The sequence below is a fragment of the Cucumis melo genome, chromosome 5 (assembly GCF_025177605.1).
Source record: "Cucumis melo cultivar AY chromosome 5, USDA_Cmelo_AY_1.0, whole genome shotgun sequence".
NCBI lineage: Eukaryota > Viridiplantae > Streptophyta > Magnoliopsida > Cucurbitales > Cucurbitaceae > Cucumis > Cucumis melo.
Genome location: NC_066861.1, coordinates 12,749,615 through 12,759,419, shown reverse-complemented (window position 1 = coordinate 12,759,419; position 9,805 = coordinate 12,749,615). Strand labels below are relative to the sequence as shown.

Here is a 9,805-nt window from a genome sequence, read left to right as displayed (position 1 = left end):
CAAACAAATGATTAGTTTGTTCCTCAATTAAAGAAATGTTTAAAAGTTTAGAAACCATGTATAAAAATGCACATACAAGAGTTTAATTAACACTATTAAATTTGATTACAACTTGTATGGGAGATATCAAAGAAAACATGAAACTTTTCTTAATCCCTTTGAGTATGTTTTATTTTATATAATGACATTTGAAAGTTTATGCAATGGCATGCTCTAGCTAAACCATGCATTACTATTTAATTTTTAAATATTTTTTCTAGTTCCAAGGAAAGAACATATTATAACTTCTAGTGTCTTTTGGGTGCATGAAACAAGGGCCATCTCGATAAAATTCCCATATGCAACTTGTGCAACGGTTTATATCCCTGTGAAAGTTGTAGATGGTGAAGTTGTGTATCTCGCCTTGCACAAATTGAAAGCTGCAAGTAAATTGTGTTGTGCCCCAAATATTAGGTCTAAAGTGAAAGGAGTAACTACGTTCAGACTCTATGATATGGACTCCTAAGTCATCGTCCTTTGATCTACAGTGAACCCCTATCACTGGGCCAACCAATTTATTAAAAGTTGTCACTGTTGTTTCTGGCAATAGTGAGATTAATTCTTCATCAGCATATAGCTTAATGAAAATTATTTGTAAAACCAAGAATACAAGTGCCAACAAGGAATTCATTTTGCTTTCAAATTGGCAAAGAAAGAGAAGTAATGCCCAAATGTCTTATGCTTTTCTTTTGTTGTTGGATACAATTGAATAATTTGAAAGATTACACAGACATATATACGGGAATAAAGGAATATAAATCTTTTTTCAAATGGTTAATGGTAATTTTATGACCGTTGTGCAACTTTTAATTTTAGAAGTAGGACCCGCAATTGTTTATTCAATTGGTGAAAAAGCACATTAAGTATCTACATGTTTGTATTGACATCCCACAGTTAATAAAAGAAAAGCTAAGGTGTAAAACAATTTGCAGAATGATTGTTATGTTTAACCGCATAAGTTTCATTTTTACATCCCATCTCAATAGTATTCTTTTTCCATTTGTTTTGTCTTTTCTTTTTCTTCAAGTTATGTACTAATAAAGATGGTTAGAAAACAATAAATTAGGGAAAGAGTACGTAAGTTTAGGTACGTATCAGTATTTATTTAAATTATAGGTTAATACTCTTTATAAACTATAGTATACATATACAAAATAACATATCCTTTTGTTGGTATTCTAATAATACCACATCAAATTTCTTATTAGGAGATTATTCCACCTATATATTTAGTAAGTCTGTGCTTGGATTTGATTTTTTATTTAGTAGGTTGTAATGAATTTAAATCTTAAAATAATAATTGTATTGATTTAAATCCTTAACTTCGTAGGTTGTATCAATTTAAACCTCAATTAAACTAATAATTGTATAAATCTGAACATTGCACTTCCTTTAGTTTATCATTCAACTCCTCTTAAACCTCTTTCTCACCCTTCCTCTCCTCACCATCATGCAAGCGTTTAACAACTCAGATGAGCTCCAATTCAAGCATCATTGGTTCACCACCATTCCAACTTTGCTCCACCTCCTAGCTTTATGTTTTAGGTCTTCTGCTTAAGTTCATTCGAGTTTCACATTGCAAGTCCATTAGAGTACAATAGTCTACACTTCTCTTAATTGCTTATTGACACTATTGACCTTGCTTGTTTCTCTTAACAACATATATGCTCGAAGAACAATATCATCTAACAAGATTTCAATGTTGTGCAAGTTGTATTACGAGATCTTAACAGATTCACCCACATATTATGTGATGTTGGAAGATTGGGATTTTTCGTAGGAGGCCTACGAGATGGTTGTCAAGGTGTAAGAAGTAGTAGAAGCATGGAAGGTTGTAAGAAGAACGAAGAGTCTACAACACCGCAAAGGTACTACAAATTAGTACTACATGTGGAGAGCTGCTAGAAACATGGTTGAATCGCTATTGCTCCTCAATCATTGGATCCCAACAATGTTTTTATAATAAATCATGATGATCAGGAAAAGGACTTGAAATGATTAAGAGAGATGCAACAGAGAATGAGGGGTTGAGGGAAGAAGTGAAGCAATGGGTACAACAAGCTACAGCTTCTCAGAGGCAATTGGAAGAAGCAAAACGACATCTTACAAGACAGTTGGAGTTGAAAAGAGTGAGCAAGGTTGCTGTAGAATTTGAAAGTGCATTAGATGAGCAAGCGACATCAACTCAAAAAATCACCGCATAAATTGAGACTTTACCGAATTTAAGTAAGGAATATAAAATACGACTTATGGAAGAAGAGCACAAAAATGCACTTCTACATAAGGCTAACAGTTGTTGATTTGTCGCAATGCAAGAGAGGTGGTAAGAGAAGATCATACTCGATTGAAGAATGAGCATAAAGAAGTGTTAGCAGATTTTGTAATTTGGAAAGATGAATATAACATTAGAAGACATAAAAACGAGGATGTTAAAGGATAGATTGAGCAAGGAGCTGAAAAGCTGAGGCATATGACAAGTGTAAACTCAAGTCTTTCCTATGTCATTTTGGATTTTAGCTATTGAAAAAAAATAAAAGAAAAGAAAGAAGAAAGATTTCTTAAGTTAAGAAAAAGGTAAATTATAAAAAATAAAAGGAAATAAAGAACAAAATCAATGGAAGAGAAAGTGGGAGAGGAAGAAGGAAATAAAGAACAAAATCAATGAAAGAGAAAGTGGGAGAGGAAGAAGGAAATAAAAGAGAAGTTCTTTTTTAATTATTCATTTCTCCATCTTCATCATTTCTTTTCCCATTTCCACCGTCTCCTCTCAAGGGAAAGTAAAACACATGCACTAGCAGCTGAGCAAGGAAGAAGAAGGAAGGTTTTGTAAAATTGAGGCTGAAGAGGAAGAAGAGAACCTTGGAAAAATGACAGCTATGGCAGAAGAATGGTAAACACAAACCACCTCTGGTGTTTTGATAGGCTTGAGCAAATTCTGATGTTTATTGGGTGAATTATGATAGAGAAGACAAGACAGGATCTCTAATTTTTTAGTATTTTATGGTGTACCAGTGGAGTTAGGATCTCTATTTGGTATGGTTGAAAAGCTTATTCTATTTACTACAACTTTCATGAAGAAATCGTAAACCCAAAATGACTGAAAATAAGATAAATTGTAGTGATAAGTTAAAGGGATCGTGGTGTACATGATTTTTGGAGTTGTTCTGTTTCAAGGGATGTCTCAGATTATACACAGAGAATTAGATTTACATGTGTTGAGGTAAGTTATATAGGACCTCAAAATGAAGATTTGGACATAAAGAACACTTATTTTGGTTAAGTATTGGAAGAGTTGTGATTACTTTAATTTCATGGTGTGAATCTGAAAAATTTTGAGAAGTGTGTGGAAGAGGGTTTTATTTCTTAAAGTTAGACTTCTTAAGCATCATCTTTAGTGCGCCATGTCACACCCCCTCCCAGACTACCTGCTAGCATAGACTGAAAGATGGCATGAAGCCTGAAAAATAGTAAAAGATAATCAAGGACCCTTCAGTTTCGACTGCAACTAATAATATACGTAATAACTAGTGAGACAGTGGAAGAGAATAACACATGAGACTTTGGTAACCTAGGTCGGCCAATAATGCCTACGTCTAGGGAGCTGCGCACAGCTCAGACAAGTAATTTTATTAATAGTCACCATAAACATCAAAACATCAATATAGCTTAAGTATACATCTCAATACTATAACTATATGACTTCTGAATTAACATCAGACTCCAGGCTCCCCCTGGAATAAAGAAGACTCCCCTCCACAACGTCTGATGGTCAGGCTCCCCCTGAATGTAGGTGTGACTCAGTCATTAATCAAACTAACCATAGTCTCATTCTGTATATTACTCATCCTCAAAACTCTACTTTAAGTAGTCATGTTGCTCTAGAAGTTATAAACTACCTTCCGTTTCAGCCGCAGTCGCTTCAATCACCAATCGGAAGATCAGTCTTCCTAATCAGCACTGAAGCCTTCTTTTTTCTCTATCTTTTTTGCGCACGTTTCAATCCTCTTCAGAGAACATATATAACACAACTTGTATCTTCTAAAAATATAAGATCTCTAAAGGAGCGGAACTTATTTTATATCATGTGGATAAATAGAGGGATTCCATAAATATAGGAGAATCAAATATTCATTGATTATCTTCTCTTAAATATATCCTCTATTTTAAATTAAAAGATATTCTTTCAGACAAATTAAACTTCAACAAAGCCGACAGACAACGCTTTTCTTTACCTATATCTGTCGACTCTGCTTAAAACTTTAATGTGATGAACTTGACAATCTAGTATATAAACTATTATACATGGATACAATGCAGCGAATCCTAGAATAATCATATACATGCATGAAATGTATCTCGGAAATAACTAATTTTACAAGTAAACCTAGAGACACCTTAATCAATACATAACCAACAAAGGATTACACAATCGTAGTTCCAAAAGCTTATACAAACTGTGGAGTATCTATAACATACAAGAATGTATATACATCATAGCACAACAGACTTTATGCCCAACTCTAAACACTTACTGGCAATAGATAACGGAGCTTCAGCAGACTAAGGCAGTCTATCAGGCATCAGGAACTCTATCTCTACCTGAAAAGTGTGTAAAACATTTTGGAAGGGTAAGCTATAAAGCTCAGTGAGTGACTCAGTTTAAAACTAGAAATTTAAAAGTAAGAGCATGTGAAATCTTACACTTATAAATCTGTTTATACAAGTCGTAAACATAGACGTATAATATTAAGAATAGCTTCCTTAAATACTCAGTATATACGTCATTGAAATCTAGTAAGGCTTATGAAGTATATCAAAATATTTTAACTAACATGACAAATGTACATTGTGTAGGGTACACCCAGTACAACAACGTGTACAAACCCTGCAATGTAGTAGGGCCCGCCTAGCACTCCCATCGTCTTTGTCATAGTGTGGCCCGTCCAGTACTTATGACATCATCGTTGTTATGGAGTACAATCAACGTCAAAAATGGAATCTAACCTGTGTGCACACGGTAGCATATAGCCTTGGGCTAAACACCTCAGTCATGTAGTTAATTGAAACATCGGAAAATCGTATGAAAACATTAAAACATGCCTGCTATCCTTTTCTTTCGTAAAGCTTAAACTTAGATTATTCGTGAAAAGTTGTAGTTCTTAAAACAAAACTTGGTAACTCGTACTTTGTTTGAAACACAGTGGTTCAAATAATTTCCAAACATTTAATAATTCGCGTGAAAACCAGCTGCTCTGTTTTCTTTGTCAAATATCACCCAATGAACATCAGAATTTGCTCAAGCTTTCTTTTTAAAATTTGTTTGAAAATGAATTAGCTTTCAGTAAATGTAAACCTCACCTCTTAATTCTTTTTTGTGTAGATCAAGAACAACAGAATATTAGAGGTGTGCTGTGTAAATAAATTTCTGCCAAGGATGAAGCTTTGCTTGAATTCCCGTGTCTTTCTTCAACAAAACATTTGAACTTCTTCTTCTTCTTTTCTCAACGTTATTCCCTGGAACCCCTCTGAAATTTTGGTGTAGAAATTGAAGAAAATGGTGTAGCAGTGGTGGGTTTTAAAACACCAAAAACAAAACACACCTCTTCCTTGTTCTCTTGTTTTCTTATTACTTTCTCATTTCCTTTCTTCCCTTCATCTTATTTAATAAAACAAAATTAGACACATATATAAAATATTATATATTTAATTTCCATTTTTCTTTTATTCTTTTCACATTTAAAGAAAACGAACCAATAAAATATCGGGTTTACAAGCATGGTCAAGCATAACATTTGAAGATCAGGATATTTAGGTTTCTAATACTCGGTTTTGGTTGATTGAAAGGCCAAAAGGAAATAGGTCGGGTTAACAATCCCTGAAAACTAGTCTAAGGCTGTGAGTGACAAAAACAAGTTATGAAAACGATTCCTTTTTTTTTAACTGTATCTTAGAACTAAATGTTTAACGTGCATGACTGCAAGTTTATAAATGATATATGATTTCTATGTTTAGCTTTCGAGTATGAGTTTCGAGCTTAGATTTCTGAATGGAATCCACATGTTAGCATGTGATTAATGAGTTCTGAAAAGCAGTTGAAATGACATTTGATTAAGCAAAGAATTGTTTAAGCAAGAATTATTATTTTAAGATTTTCAGTTTTTTCACAAACAAGTTGAGTAAGCTCGAGTTTATGCAAGGTTAAAATAAACATATATGTTTTAATGTTTTCATATTCTTTATGATATTTCCATTGACTACATGACTGAAATATAATGGGACAAAGTGTCCAAAAAGTCACTTGGTTATGTATTGCCCAAAAATATCAGCTTATTCTCACGATGACTAGCTTCTCATTTATTGTTTTCAGGATGTTTGATTGGCCTAGCTCTCGTTGGTATATGCACTTCGATGTCTTACAAGTGCATGGATGGAAGGATTTCGCAGATGCCTTGTTAAAATAGTACAAATATAATACTTGTATGGCACCAGTTAATTTTGACCTCCAATGAATGGAGAACTAGAGTGTTTAGTCGTTTAAGGAGTATACGTAATGATGGAGAGAGTGAAATGATGAAATTTGAGGTAAGTCGTTATGAAAATGATAGGTTGTTATCGATGTAAGTATGCAAAACAAGAATTTATTCCTAGTATAAAATAAAAGAATACAAGAATAGAGAAAGACTAAATGAAATATGAGGGTTAGGGATTACCTCAATTACCTTTCAAAGTTATCTTTTTAACCCTTCTTACCTTTGTGGAAATTTAGAGTAGTATGGGGATGAAGGGTGTCGAATCCTAGAGAGCACTTAGGATTCAAAACTTCAAGATTCACAAACAAGGTCGATTAGTAGATTCAATATCTAAAAGAAAATTAGAAACACAAAAAGGGGGGGTTTGTGGAAGTAATTTTTGAACTATAGTAAAGAACAAGAATTAAGGGATGATTAGTGACAACAAGTAATTCAAGTAAAGTTTTTTTTTCAAGTTTAGTAGTGGGACTTTTTCTTGGGCAATTACCATGTTTCTTATCATTGAAAAAGAAAGAAGATCAATTGATCTTTTCTTGAATATGCAAGAATGGAATTTTTACAAAAAGAAACCCTAAACCCTAAACCCTAAAATTTAAGTTCAGCACTTTATGGGCCTGTTTGAGGTTAGGGTTAACACTGTGGGCTTACGTTAGCCCAACCCTAACCCCTGTTTGGGCCAAGGATTATGGAAACCCTAGTTTTAGGGTTTCCATAATCTCCCTTCAATCTGTGTTACCACTCCGTTCAATCCGTGTTTTCGCCCACCTTCAATCCGTATTTTTGCCTCCTTTCAACCCGTGTTTCTACTCCTCACAACCGGTGTTTTTGCCTCCCTTCTACCCTCCTTCGATTATCATATTCTCTGTATTATTTGTTATTTGCACAAAAGTATGTGAAAACACTTTACAACGTTGGTATAGAAGGAATTTTACCGGGGGCGGCCTCTGTAATTATATGTTCACGAAGTTCTCATGTTTCCCATCTCAGGTGAACTGAGGAAAGCGGAAGAAGAAACTATGCATTATTGGGTGAAAGCTTGTCCCTCTAATTTCTCTATAACTCTTCCTAAACCTCGCAGACATTCATCTCTTTCTCTCTCTACGAATTATCTTCAATTTTTTTTACAATCATTTTCATGGATTACTCCTGTGGGGTTTTAGTGGCCACTCCTCTGTTAACATCAGAAATTCGAAGATCGTCGTGTTTGGTGGCCTCGTCGACAGGAAATTTATAAGCGATATCGCCGTTTTATGACTTCGGTACTTATGCCTTTTACTTTCTCATTTACAGAATTGTACTGCTCTACTACTTTCTTCATCGCTATGTATATAATTTTGGTCCGATAGTTCGCTGCATCATCATTTCCATAGTCTAAACGATCTTCTGTTTGTATTTATTTTGAACATGGATTGGAGTTGTATTTTGAGTAGTAAACACATTTCTTAATCTACTTTTTATTATTTTATTTTTTCTCGATATTGTAAATCGATGTTACCGAGTATGGAGTTAAATTATTATGAGACCAGTTTCTCTATTGTTTATGCCTCAAAACTTTTCTTTTATGGAGATTTATTGACTACAAATTTTGCGATAGCTGTAGAGATCGGTTAGGACGAAGATTTGATGTAAAGGATGTTGCTCATGTAAAGTTTGACAGTAAGTTGATCTTTGGTTAAATTTCTATTGAGGTTTATATTGTTCGGCTTAAGTCATACAAATGTGTTTTTAATGTTACTGTCACCAATATATATATAGATATATTCGAGTCCATCACTTTTTTCTTCAAATGCTTAATTTTGCTTTTGGTCGATCATCTTTCCTTCGATCAATATGATGATACAATCAAGTTATTTAAATCAATACTCGCCCACGTTGCTCCATTGAAGCTTGTATGGTGTTTTCTTACAAATGCACTTGTCTTATGGATGAATAAGCATGTGCCTTTATAAGTATCGATTGTTGTGCATGAATAAGCACGTGCCTATATAAGTATAGATTGCAGGAAGAATGTTTTGTCAACTAAGCTAAGTTGGTATGTTATGAGAATTCTCTGAGTTGATCGGATTTTAAATTTCCTTATCCTATGTACTTGCCATAGTTTTTTGTTGTTTCAGTATACATGTTCCTGTTACAACAAAAATACTTTAATCAATAATTCAATTGGTTGATTTTGCTTAGTTATTTACATTGTTATTTGAAGGTTTTGGTGCATTTGAAAGTTGATTTTGGCTCAATCCTTATCCCATCTATTTGAAGGTTGATTTTGGCTCAATGCTGAAGTAGGAAAGACTAAGAATGGAACGTTATCTTTATTTCCTCTCTCAAAGGCTTCTGCGGCTCATAAATCTGTTCTTGCTGGTGATTTAAAAATGGCCAACTTCAAATAATTTCTTGCCAACAAGGGAATATAGGTACCTTTGCTTATGGACCCCTATGAAAGAAAACAAATATCTCCTTTTGATATGTGTATGAACTAAAATCTGCAATTTAGTAAGAAAAGCAAACGATATTGCCGTCCTATATGCATTGTAGGTTGAATTTGCTGGGGGTGCTTTGAGATGTGGCGAGTATGTCACCCTGCGCAAGGGTACAAATGCAAGTCAAAAGGTTAGAACTTATTAGAAAAACGGAGGAAAATAATTAAATAAATTCGAATGTGACTCTTACTGTTGCTTATTGAATCTGAACCAAAGAAATACATGTTTGCATTGCTTCTAAGCATAAACACTGAACATAGTACATTCAATTTATGCAGGGTGGTGGTTCTGGTACACAACAAGTTGTCATTGAAGGGCCCTTATGTGAGGATTATTATAAAATTCAGGATCTATTGTATTCACAATTTTATTTGTTATAATTGAGAAACCTCGTTGAACATGGAAGATATGACCCCATCAATTTGAATTGCCTAGTTGGAAATGTATTGATTTTTTTCTCTTTCTCAAATGTGTTTCTGAGATATGTTTCAAAGATAAGATTAGACATAATAATTTCCCTCCTTTTCTTTTTTGTTGCTACCATAAGTTCGTTGGTCAGAGTTGGTCGTAGAACAAGCTGCATGCTCAAGGAAAATGTTATCCCCAGATCAAGTGAATCCCAATAAGGATTTGTTTGGAATTACTTTATCAGTGCTAAAACAAATAAACTAATATATATTCCTTCTCGTCCTTGGAATTGGTTTTTTTTTTTATATTAAGCCAAACAGAAACAATTCGAACACAATGGCGTTAAAGTGC

At 33.9% G+C, this 9,805-nt stretch overlaps 1 long non-coding RNA gene across 2 annotated transcripts; it reads left to right on the top strand.

Moving 5' to 3' along the window:
• The first annotated feature begins 7,567 nt into the window (after positions 1-7,567).
• Positions 7,568-9,506, top strand: LOC127149318 (uncharacterized). Of its 2 annotated transcripts, none has more exons than XR_007820777.1 (3): positions 7,568-7,828; positions 8,770-9,176; positions 9,325-9,506. It is a non-coding gene; the product is annotated as an uncharacterized LOC127149318 (long non-coding RNA). The 2 variants fall into 2 exon arrangements; XR_007820778.1 differs by lacking the exon at positions 7,568-7,828 and adding an exon at positions 8,165-8,225.
• Positions 9,507-9,805: the final 299 nt, after the last annotated feature.